This window comes from Rousettus aegyptiacus, unplaced genomic scaffold, assembly GCF_014176215.1.
Source record: "Rousettus aegyptiacus isolate mRouAeg1 unplaced genomic scaffold, mRouAeg1.p scaffold_m13_p_10, whole genome shotgun sequence".
NCBI lineage: Eukaryota > Metazoa > Chordata > Mammalia > Chiroptera > Pteropodidae > Rousettus > Rousettus aegyptiacus.
The window spans coordinates 2,763,216-2,775,782 of NW_023416285.1; the positions used below are offsets into that span (position 1 = coordinate 2,763,216).

At 54.5% G+C, this 12,567-nt stretch overlaps 1 protein-coding gene across 2 annotated transcripts in view; it reads right to left on the reverse strand.

Annotated features, from left to right (window-relative positions):
- The window catches only part of KIAA0232 (KIAA0232 ortholog), a 66,785-nt gene extending 63,554 nt beyond the window's left edge, over nt 1–3,231 (reverse strand). The window contains exon 1 of one of the 2 annotated variants that reach the window (XM_016161225.2): nt 3,071–3,231. The gene's annotated coding sequence lies outside the window, so the exon portion shown is untranslated. Of the gene's footprint in view, nt 1–887; nt 2,504–3,070 lie in introns of those variants that run through there. The other variant, XM_016161224.2, reaches the window with a different exon arrangement.
- Nucleotides 3,232–12,567: the final 9,336 nt, after the last annotated feature.

The following is a 12,567-nucleotide window of genomic DNA, read 5'->3' on the forward strand; positions in this document are numbered from 1 at the left end:
TTTTCTTCTCCTCCCTCAAGGAGGTTATAATGCAGGAAAGACCTCCATGGAAAGAATAAAGTCAGGAGAACAAATCATTGAATGGAGTCAAGCACTGTGTGTGGGAGAAGAATGAGGAGTGAATTCTGAAAACAAGGAAAGCCTCTTTCCTAGAAGTACAAGTATTTAAACCAAACCTTCAGTATTAAGGACTCTGCTACGAAGAAACGGGCAGAAAAGACATTCCAGAACAAAGGAATTGGACAAATAACCACAAAAGTGGCCAAAGGTCTGGCTGAAACACACAGAGACGAGAGACGCAGTGAAACAGGACGGTGAAGGTTAGAAGGAGGCCAGACAACCTTAGCCTTGGAACGACTGCCTAACCCTTTAACACCAGGAGAGGTGCCAGCGCCTCCAGGTGAACATCCCTGCAGGAGTGAGCCGACCCACAGACTCGGTCATGGCCCCAGGTGTGGCAGAACGAGGCCAACACTGAGGACCTAGTGCATACGTGGGGGGAGGGCACGACATGACTGGCACGGCACCCGGTTCTGGTGACAGAACACAGGAGGACCGAGAGCCCAGAGAGAGGCCAGCGGTCAGGCCTGCAGCACCCATCTACGCGAGGGCTGCCGGGAACCCCCGGGCAGCGCAGGCACCCTAAGGAAAAGGCACGTGCAGGCGGACCCGGCACAAATCTGGTCAAGAACAGGAAGACTCAGAGGCTCAGCCTGGGTAATGAGGAGGACGAATGTGCTGTGAAGACGTCACCTTATATCTGAATGAGGACATGCAACACACGAAAGCGCAGCCACTTTAAGTGACACTACAAAGCAAAAATAGCACAGACAAGACTGTTCTCATTTCTCAGAATGAAAAAACTAAAGTCCAAGACATTTACCCACCTTGCCCACGGTGACCAGGGAGTGCGAGATGAGCTGAGATACACGGCTGAGTCTTTCGGATCCACGCCCAGCGTTCCTTAAATAAGCCCCCTCCAAAAGCGAATTGCTTTTTTAATGACTATAAATCTTTTTTAAAAACATTTTAATCAAAAAACATGTTATCTGCTGGGAGTGCAAGTATATTTCAAACATAAGAAATATTTTCAAACTTATGCTCCAATATTTCAAAGGGGCTGAATGCTGCTGGAATTATTTCGCATCTCCCCTCACTGGACCATCCCAATCATCCTAACAAGTATCATCATTCTTACCATTTTACAGATGAGGAAACTGGCTCAGAGGCCATTAACTGCTCCAAGTGAAATGCTGCTAAAACAGAAAACCCAGGCTCAGTACTTTTCCATGCTGGTATTTTTTTTAATTCCATTACTTTTGAAAAGTACTACTGTAAAAGCAGAGTGGTCTATAATATCATTAGAGAAGTGCTAAAAATCCACATAATTTTCCTGCGTTTACAACTTTCATAACAAATAAGCTAATTACCTGTAAAATAGAGCTGCTTTATGTTAACACTATGTTAGAGACCTGTACTTTTTTTTAACAAAAAACCTGTACCTTTTAATTCTGCTTAGTATGGGATCAAATATTTAAGAGTAGTATTTCCCCTCCATTCAATGTTTCAGAGGTCAAATAGGCATTTAATTGATGAAACAGGCTTACATAAAAACCATTTATACAGATGCCCAAAATGAAGCAGTAAAACTTTTTTAATTATTAAAGATTCATTATTTCGGAGCTACAGCAACTGAATCTAGAATAAGTAGTAACTGCTAGGAGTTTATCTATAGCAATGCAAAGGCACAATTTCGGAAACAGTGTTTGTCACAGAGGAATGGGAAAAAAATCCTGAGACTCATTTCAGAATGGATCGATGCAAAATAACTGATGAGAGATTATCTGACCTTCAAGACGCAGTGTGGTGGATTCCCCCACCCCGTTTAAATTCAAAGCCTACGATACGGTCAAAGTGTTTTGGCACAGACCTTATTATACATTACATTGGAGAAATCTAGCTTGTATAGTTTTATCCACAGCATCACCTATAATCAAAACTGCTTGTCCCCACCCCTCACCAATCTCCTACCACCGTTTTTCCTTCTTAAACAAGCAAAGTTCCAAAGATGTAAAACCCATTCTCAGGAACTTGAACTAAGTAAGTGTCCAACCAAGGTAATTATTAGGAACCGCATAACCAACCTCCTCCCCACTTAATCTCCTATACTTTCTATAAGGTTACGTCTCTATAGCTTGCCTACAGAGAACAAAAACTGAGACGTGGCGAAAAAAATCAAAACTGGGTTCTGTGACATTTGGGGATCTGCTACCCGGCACGTGCGGGCCCTGTCCTATGCGCACGGCCGGCTGCATGCCAAATCCTGGGGCAGCACGCAGCATTTCACAGGTGACAACCCCCGTTTCTCGGGCGGGGAGGAGCAGAGAGCTTTGAGAGGCCGCAGCCGACTCCTGTGCTCGGAAGCCAGCGGGCTCAGGTCCTCTCGCGCTGCGGGTGACTTTGTGGGCCCGTCACTCCCGTAGGCGGCCGTAACCTTCGCCAAACCTTGCGCCGCGCCCGCCCCGCGCGCGCCAGGCCCCGCCCCGAGCCCGGCCGGCCCCGCCCCGCCCGCGCGGCGCCACAGGCCCGCGCGCCCGTCAGTCAATGCCGGCCCCGCCCCGCCCGGCCCCTCCCCCGCCGGCGGTTTCCCTTCCCGGGCCCCTAAAGGACAATGCTGGAGGGGAGGGGGCCGCGCAGCGAGCGCCCACCCGCCGGCCGGCCGCTCCAGGAGCGTCGCCGCTGCCCGCTCGCGGCTCCGCGTCCGGCCCCCGCCTCGCCTCCCCACAGAGAGCCGCTCCCTGTGGGGCGACACCGGCCCATTGTGCGGACTCATCGTACGCCCTCCGCTCGCCCGGCCCCCGCAGCGCGGCCGCAAGCCGGGCCCGGGACCGGGTTCCCCGAGCCCGCAGCGCACCGCACGCCGGGGCCAGGCCGGGGTTCTCTCGGGGCCCGCGGGGCGGGCCGGCCACCCTCCAGCCGGCCGCGGAGCCCGCTGGCCGCGGTGGCCGGCCCGGCCCGCCCCCGCCCGGCCGCGAGGCCGCCGCCCGCCTGCCCCGGCCTCCCGTGGTACCTGCCTGGCGGCCGGCGGCGGCGCCTCCTCTCGCTCTGAGGGCTCCGAGCGGCTGCCGAGCGCCGGGCGGCCCTGGCCTGCGCCTTACGTAAAGCGGCGGCGGCTCCGGCGCTACTCGCGGAGGGCGGGAGGCGGCGCGCCGCGGCCGCTCCGCTCCGTTACCCGGCAACTGGCCTCAGCGCCCCGCCAACCGGGCGCGCTCCATATCCTTCCGCCCAGGCGCCGGGATTACATCAGCGCCGCCGCCCCGCCCCGCCCCGCCGCCGCCCCGCCCCTCCGGCCGGCCCCGGGCTGGGGGCGCGGCAGCTTGGAGGGCTGGGCGCCCGAGTACCCCTGGTGTGCGCGGCCTCGGAGAGGGGGCACCCGTACGGAGGGGCGCGTGGGTGCCGCTCCTGGCAAAAGCCCCTGAACTCTGCCGCCTCCTGGCCCCCGCCCGGACAGTGGAGCTCGGCTTGCTCCCCCTTCCCAGGCAAATGCTCCTCCCGTCTGTGCCCCCTCGTTGCCGCGTCCTGGGATGGCTGGAGTGGGCGGTTTAAAATAAAGACTTAAAAAAAAAAGAAGAAAGAAAGAAACCCAAAAGACAAGCTAAAGAAATGTGACATGGCTCTTTTTATTAAGTAGGCAAAAATAAATTCGGGAAGATTCGGAAGTGGGAACCAAAAATGTGCACTAACCTTTTAATCAGTCTCTTCTCACACGCCCACCCACCTTCCCTAAATGTGATTCCTAGGCCTGTCCTAAAAAAGGAAATCGTTAAGTATAGGCACCAGAGAGGAAGGAGCCCGGAGATTACCTACTTACAAAGAAGGAGGGGGTCCAGCGGGGGAGCAACCTGCCTGCGATCATTGTTCTCTGATCTGTTTATTGAGCACCCACGGGGTGCCAGGCTCTGAGCTTTTATGCTCAGAACTTGGAAGGCAAAGATTCCGCAGCAGCTCACAGGCTCTTGGTGGAAGCAGATGTGTGGGCAAACTGGACACTGTGCTGGCTACTGGGTGCGGGAGGGACAGATAAGGGAGAGCTGTCTCTTACACACTACCTGCAAAGTAGCTCTCTGCAAACATTTCTTGTTCCTCAGAAGAAGCTTGAGTCCAGGCATTAGCATCCCCATTTCACAGGTGAGGAAACAGGCTCAGAGAAAGTGATTTCGCCTAAGCCTTGCTGGTGGGGAGTGGGCAGTCAGAAGACTGCCATGCCCTCTTTTTCAGGAGGCAGGATCTAAACCCAGGCTCCTGGCTCTGAGGTCTAGGGTCTTTTCCTTTACACAGCTCTGGCGCAATAGCAGCTTGCTCACAGTTTTATTCTACACGTGTTCATCTCAGTTGAACATCTCTCATGTGAACCACAGTTTGTTCATTCAATCAGTAAGTGTCTTCTGAGCACCTGCTGTGGGCCTGGCTTGATGCCAGGCAGGGGTGGCCCTGCCCTTTTGGAGATCAAACTGAAAAGAGAGGGAGAAGATGAAAGGGTGTGGGAAATGCAGGCTGACCTGGGAGCAGAGGAGGGGCGACTAATGGAATCCAGTTCCCAGGTGCCCCTAGACTAGTAAAATGCCCCCCAAATTATAGGGGATTTGCAAAGAGTGGTCGACTTTTAATTTTTGTCACATTGGAAGCATTGCTGTCATTGATACTCATCATATTGTGAAAGGTCTCATTAACGGCAAAAAAAAAATTAAAAATAGTGATAGTATGTCTCAGGTATCTTAGAAGAAATGAAAACAATCAGAAACTTTACACACACACACACACAGAGTTTAGTGTCCTTATTTTTCTCATTTTGCCACAGACCAGTTTTCATAAACCACAAGCCGGTGGAACCAGAAGGCATCTTGGAGGAAGAGGTATTTAAACTGAGTAGGAATGAACTAGGATTAGTAGGATTTTGTGTTGGTGTGGGAAGAATACAGATTAGAGAATGAAAGTGGCTTGGTTACATTGTTTCCTTAACAAAACAGACCCCTGCCTTTCCTACTGTTTCCTCTGACAAAAGTCCTGGAAGGTTGGCTGACCCCAGCCTCAGGGCCTTTGCGCTTACTGATTCCTGTCGCTGGAACCCTCTGCCCCCAATCTTCGCATAGTTGTCAACTCCTTCTTCAAGGCTCAGCTACAATAGACATGTTCCCTGATCCTCAATTTAGAGCACACAACCTTCCCAGTCATAAGGCCACTGCCCTGTTTTGTTTGTTATTCATGGCTCTTTTCAGTATCTGGAATTATCTTGGTTGTATGTTAAGATACAACTGGTAAAATTCCCAGGGAATGCAAAGGCCTTAAAGCACAGTTGGTATTAATTTAGGGAAGAAGAATTAGAACTAAATGTTAAATCAAGCTATATGCAATGTACCGATGAGCCCAATGGCCAGACCAGGAGGAAACCTACAGAACAAAAGAAGATTCCTGCTGGGATTACTAACAAACCATTTACCCATTCCATAAGGGAAAACAGAGTCTTTTAAGTCGTACCCTACACCAAATTAACATTCCTTGGGGAACCTATAGATCAAAGGCTTAAGATTGCCAGCGGGCTTTCTCACTATATACCCATGCCTTTCAGCTATGTATCCTATCTTCCACACTGTACGCCCATACCATCAAAGGAAAATCGGTAAACAAAGTCTTTAAACTGTCATTCATTGAAACTAAGAATAATATATAAATTGAATTCCTTGAACACTCAGGGTTCCCCCCCACCCCGACTGTCTTTTCTTTGCCCCTCTCTTTGACTCTGTCTCTCTGTCTGTCCCTCCGAGTCTCTCAGGCCGTCTCACTGTCTCTGAGAGGAGACCGCGTTCTGTTTATGGGGTGTTATCCCTTCTCTTACAAACTTTTCTTTTGTCTCTGACGCTGCATGTGCTTGAATTCTTTCCTGTGCTCCGTCAAGCAGCCTCTCCCAGCACAGGACTTTAATCTACCGGGGAGATTCGCCCTGTCCTGCATCTGTATGGAAGCAGAGTACCACTCCGGGATTTTCTAAAAAGAATCGTCTTGGTCCCTGTGTATGTCCGCAGTCACTCCTTTCGCTCCCCCAGGCTGGGGACCACCTGCCAGGGTTCTTTTACTCCTGCAGGAGGGCTAGGCAGTGAGAGAGGTAATATGACAACTCTCAGCGCCCTCTGACTTGGATGGCCTGGATGCCAGCAAGGATTCCAGCAGACTCTAGTAGCTAGGACAGCGATTTGCAGCCACGTGCTCGGGTGGCGAACAGCTGGGCCGAGGCTGAGTCTGGGATGCTTTGTGGTGCACAATCTGATGGGTCGTTAGAAAGCAGACGCCAGGCCTCCTTGGCCCTGTAATCTTGGGTATCAGTTTCCCCTTCTGCACAGCCAGGAATTTCAGATTTCAAAGTTTCCGTCTGTCGTGTGTGTGTGTGTGTGTGTGTGTGTGTGTGTGTGTGTGAACTTTGGAAACAAAATTTCAATGAAGCTACACTTTGATAAAAGGGGAAGGCTCTCAGTGTGGGGGCAGGAGGTACATGGGAACTCTCTCTACAATCTGCTCAATTTCTCTGTGAACCTTAAACGCACTAAAAAAAATCAAGTCCAATTTAAAAAACAGAAAAGAGTAGGCACAAACCTCAGCCTTCCTCCAACAGTAACAATACCAGCGCCTGTGCACCAACCCCCAGCTGCACGCCTGGTGCTGCCCTCACCTTGTCCCCACGTCCTGCAGGGGGGACGCTATATGCCCATCCGCGGTTGGGGAGGTGGCTTGCCCCAGGCCAGGCTGCTCATAGGTGGCGAGCAGCAGGGTTTGATCGTAGCCCTGCTCTTGCCTCTGTGCTACATGGTGTCATTAAAGTCCATCCCCCATAAGCTTGTAAAGGAATGATGCCCAGGTATCAACCCCGCCAGAGAAGCTCCTCGTCACCTCCCCAGGGACCAACGCCCTCCTGTAGGATTCTAACCGATCATCTCTGCTTGGACACTGTCCCTCAAGGCGGTCAACGACCCCTCCCACACACCTTTTTTCTTTATAAAAACATTGGCTCTGAGCTGACCACTGCTGAAAGTGGATAACGGATGCATTCGGGTCATTTTTTCTACTTTAATGTTCCCAGGTCTGCAGCCCCGGTGACCGTCCCTCCCCCCCCCCCCAGTGCCCCACACTCCTCCGAGGAGCAGTGAGTACCAGGCCCGCCTATGAAGAGTGGAGGTCACGTCTCTGACACGCCTCACAGTACGACCTGGGGGAGCCCACTGACCTCCACCGGGCTTCCCAGTCTAAGAAATGATGGAGGGATAATGACACTGGGCTGGCCTGTCCCTTGTATTGAGGGCTAAACAGAATCAGAGGCGTGGTACCCTCCACAGACTCTAAGGTGCCATATAAATGTCCAGACTCATCACTATTCCAAGGACTGATGACTTTTCCCCACTCCTCTGCCTCCACGTCAAGCCACATAAAACTCGACAATGTCACCAGCAAACGTCCAATCTAGAGGCAGCGCGACAGGTCAGCACACAGGCTGGACCCCTGGGTTGAGGCCGGGCTCCACCACTTAGCTAGCTGATGTGCGTAAGCCATTTAGCCTCTCATTTCCTCACCTGTAAAACAGCATGGTAATAATAGTTGTGTGCCTGAGGGGGTTGTTGGGGGAGGGGGCGGAAGGGGATCCACGCGGGAGGCCGAGCAGTGCCGGCACCGGGTAGACTCTCAGTAAATGCCGGCCCTCCTCGCGTGGCTCCCGTCCTGCCCCACCCCTGGTCCCCCGCGTCCTCTGTCCCTCCTGACTCCGCCCCCTCACCCATCACTCATCATGCTCCCTGGGGGCAGTTCCGTCCACGCTGCAGCCTGCATTAGCGCAGAGACAAAGGACACCTGGATCTGTCTCTTCACCTTGACCTCTTCCCAAGGCCTCACGCCTGTTCCTGCACGTACGTGTCCACCTTGCTGGCGCGGCCGCCCCGCCCCCCAGCATGTCCACAGTCGGCTCACCGCCTGCCCCGGGCAATCGGCGCCCCCTCTCCCGTGGCCGCTGCGTGCCACACCCTCTCCCCGGCTGCTGAGCTGGAGTCCCCACGCACTGCTCCCCTCGAATCAGCCTCAGAAACGACCTCGCAGCCAGGCTCTGGGGTCAGGCCTGGCCGTTAGTCCAGCGCAGCTGCTGGGCAGCCTGCCGCCTTGAGCCAGCTCCTCCCTGTCTCTGATCTGGCTTCCATGTCCCTAAACTCGAAACAACCAGAGCTCCCTCCGGTAGCAAACTCTAATCTCTTGATTGGCCTGCCCAGGATATGAAAGCCCTTCCTACCTGTCGGGACTCCCATTCACCTTGAAACTGGACCACACCTCCCTCCTGACCGCCCAGCCCCCCCCCCCCCCCCCCCCCCCCCCCCCCCCCCCCCGCCGTGGCTTGTAGCTGTTAATGACACCAACGATTCACAAGGCTGCACCTGCACTGGTCTGTCCTTCCGTACCTAGGAGGACCTCGCATCTGGGTGACTGAAATGCAAAGGCCTCGGGAGTGACTTCTGGTCAGGGTATTAGACTGTGAGCACGGCCTGGTCAGCAGCCCGGCCTTCTGCAGGAGAGGGTGTTCCACCCAGGTGGCATTTGAAGGCCTGGAGCAGGTGAGCTAGAAGGTACTCACCCCTCTTTTCTCCATCAAAGGTGGCTCCCCTGCTGCTGTACCCGGAGGCAGGTCCCAGCCAGGCAAGGATGACAGGAAATTGACCCTTCTCACCACTAACGCACAGGGGTCTTATAAGGGCACCGGTGTGTCTGATTCACACCTCTCGAGCACTCCTGGGCCAGCACTGTGCGCCCGACAGGGACCTGGAGGAATCGGACACGGACCCTCAGGGATCATAGGATTGAGGGGTCGCTAGAGGGTGCGTTTGTTTAGCCACGTCCTGGGGAGGAGGCGGTGAGGGTGGTGACCACAGCTGGAGTCTGGAGGCTTGACTGCCAATCACTGTGGCATGTGCCCCAGGAACCTGGAAATTCCTGATACCACATAGGCCACTGTCGAGTCCCCCAGCCATGCCTGGTCACCGTGGAAACCCAGTGAAAGGGGCGGCTGGTGGATGCCTTTCGCTGGTTCCCGCGTGTGCAAATGCGTATTGACACTTCCCCACGCGGTCCAACTGAAGTTAAGTTTACCCTGACCCCTGAGGGCAGAGGCCTGGCCCCTCCGCAGCAGGCACAGCACCTTGGCCAGAGTCCCCGCCCCTGTCTGAGCCTCAGCTTCCGTGAAACAGGGATGAGGACAATCGTATCCACCGCGTAGGTTGTCGTGGGTTTGCAGGGAGACATAATCTGAGTGAAATGCTTGCTCACTGTCTGGCATGCGGATCGAACCAGAAGGAGACGCTTCCTCGGGCTGGAGCGAGGCTTCGTCCTGCTGCAGACACTTCGCCTGGAGAGAGGACCGGTAGCTTCCGTGGGAAACGCATTCGGAACGGAGCCGAGATGCGCAAAGGGGAAGGAGGGTGACATTTGCTGGGCGCCGTGCCTGTCGCTTCCTCTTCCGTTTTCCCACCGGACCTTCTGTAAAACATGTGAGTTTGACAATGCTTCTGGAGCCAGATTTGCCTTTTGGGGGGCAGGCATGTGAAATGGGCTTCCACCCTCCCAGCCCCTGAGCCTAGTCTCCTCTCAGCTGCCAGAGTGACACTTCAGGTCACGTCACCCTCCCACCCCAAACCCTCCAGCAGTTTTCCAGGTCATGCAGAGAAAAGGTCAAAGTCCCTTACCCACGAGGCCCTCGCACCAGGCTGCTTCCGACCTGCGCGCGCACCCCCCACTCCCCGTCCGGTAGCCGCGCCGGCTTTTTGCTGTTCCTCAGATGTGCTCGGCCGGCCTCGGGGCCTTTGCACTTGCTTATCCCTGTGACCTGTAAGGCTCTCCTCCTGCGTACCCGCATGGTTCCTTCTTTCCCGCATTCGAGCTTGGGTCAGGAGTTATGTGTGTTAGTTTCCTATGGCTGCTGTAACAAATGACCACAAACGTGAGTAGCTTACAACAACAGAAACTTATTTTTTCACAGTTCCGGAGGCTATAAGCCAAGGCGTCGTCAGGGCCAAGCTCCCTCCAAAGGTGCGAGGAGAGAGAGTCCTTCGCCTCTTCCAGCTTCTGAGGGCTCCAGACATTCCTTGGCTTGTGGGCCACGTCACTCCGGCCCTCGGCCTGTGTGGTCACATGGCCTCTGTGCGTCTGTGTCTCCTCTTCTGCCTCTTATGAGGACGCCTGCCATTCGATTTAGGGCCCCCCGTATAACACAGGATGATCTCATCTCGAGATCCTTGACTTTAGTACATCCGCAAAGACCTTTTTTTTTTCAAATATGATCACATCCACAGGTTTTGGGTGGACATGTCTTTTGGGGGCCACCATTCAACCCACAGCATTATGGTCCTAAACATCTTCTGTGGTCACAAAACAGCGCGATCCCTTAGCCCTCTTCCTGCGTTACCTGGTTTTTCCTTCGTAGCACCAGTCATCACTTGCTTCCTTGTGTATTGATGTGTCTGCGGCCCTTCTCTTTCCTCCAATGGTAGGTTCCGGAGGCAGGCGAGGCCGTGTCTACTTTGTGAACTGAGTTATCCCCAGCCCCTAGGACAGGGCCCTGCGCACAGCAGGTGCTCAAAATAAATATTTGTTAAATGAATAAAGATCAGAAGATGCCAAAGGTTTACAGCCTAATTTGAGTCATTCCTGATAGTTGTCACTAACAGCTCCTGATGCTATGGTGTTTATGGGGAAAATAGATGTAATTGATACTTATTAAAATGGATGTGATATTTATGTTTATATGCCACAATTATGTCACAATCTGATGGCAGTGTTTTAGTATTCTTGTCAGGAAGCTGGCATCTTCCACAAAGAAGTGAGTCTAAGCGATCGAAATGCGCCAGGTAAAGCTCACGGCGCAGAGGCTGCCTCAGAGTAAAGCGCCAGTCAGAGGCTAGTGGCTTTGCTTCTCAGAGGCTCTGTTTCCTATGCTAGAGAGTTAGGCTGGGTGGCCGAGCGGCCAGGCCCCTTCGCTCAGGCTGGGAGACCCTGGCAGCCATGTCGACCAGAGCTAGGATAAGTGGAGCGGACCGGGATGAAGGGTTGAGGTTCCTGGTCGGGGGCCCCCAGAAGCAGACCTCGGGGCAAGGATTCAGTGCAAATGGTTTATTATGGAGGTGAGGTCAGCAGCATAATGGCCCCTAACGATGTCCACGTCCCATCTCAGGAAGCTGTGACCTTGTTACATGACAGGGCAAAAGGAACTTCGTAGGTGTGATTCAGACTGTGGACCTTGCTATGGGGAGGTTACCCTTGATTACCCGGGCAATAATCCAGTCACACAAGTCCTTAAAAGTGGAAAAGGGAGGCAGAAGAGTGGGTCAGAGAGACTCGAGAAGGGTCTGACTGAAGACAGAGGAAGGACGGGGAGAGCCAAGACCAAAAGCAGCTGGAAAAGGCAAGGATACGTATTCTCCCCAAGAGCCTGCGGAAAGGGCCAGCCTTGCCCACTCCTCGATTTACCCTGGAGGCGCTCGTGTGTCAGACTCCTGACCTCCAGGCGTGAAGGAGAGTGTGTGTGGTTTAAGCTACCAAATTTGGGGGGCGTTTGTTACAGCAGCAACAGGAAACTAACGCAGCAGGTGCCTCCAGGAAACACGGGCAGGGATATTGCCGGCCGCAGGCGCATCGGACCTGGGCGGGGCACACCGGAAATCAGTCCTCAAGCCCTGAGTCACCTCACCGAGGGCCCAGGGCTTCTGCTGGGAGTGGAAGGAGGCGGGCGGGGGCTTTGACTCTGGAGGCCAGAGCGAGCCCTCGGGAGGGCTGGCAGGTGCCCGCAACTGGCGGTCGGGTGAAAGAGGCCTCAACAGCAGGGGCACGCAGGGACCGGATGGTGGCATCCAGGCCTTGCGGCGACTGTCTCAGGAATCGAGAGTCTCTCTAAAACACTAATCTGAAACACAACCTGCCTTGGCTGCTGACCGCCCACACTCCCGTCCTGCTTCCTCTGCCATGTGGCCTGCCTGTGTCCCCAGCTGAACCCTGCACCCTGCCCGGCAGGCACCCCACCCTCTGGACACGCCCAGCCACTTACACTTCTCCATGGCCCGTATTTGTCACAGGCTGCTGCCTTTGCGAATGTCCTTCCCGTTGTCTGGGGCACCCCACCCCCACTCCTGCACCTCTTCTTAGTGAACCAGGCTCTCCCCTGTGACCTGTTTCTCCTCCCAGCAGGGCCGCTGTGCCTGATCTGCTCTGCCCCCTGGGAGCCTGGCCCAGGGCCTGATACCTCCGAGAAGGACTCTGCTCTGCGGAACCCAGAGTCGTGGGAAAGGCACGCCTTGCTGCCCACGGCCCAGCCGCTGGCCTCCCCATCCGCCTGGCTATTTTTACTTCTTTCCCCTGCAAAGGGGAGGCCTGTGGGGCAGGTTCTCAGACGGAGCCAGGGAGGCCTGCCGGATGGAGTGAAGACACTTGTGCTACCCCTGCCGGAGCCATCGGGGTGGCCGCAGGGGCCTCTGGAGCACAGCCCCACGGCCTCAG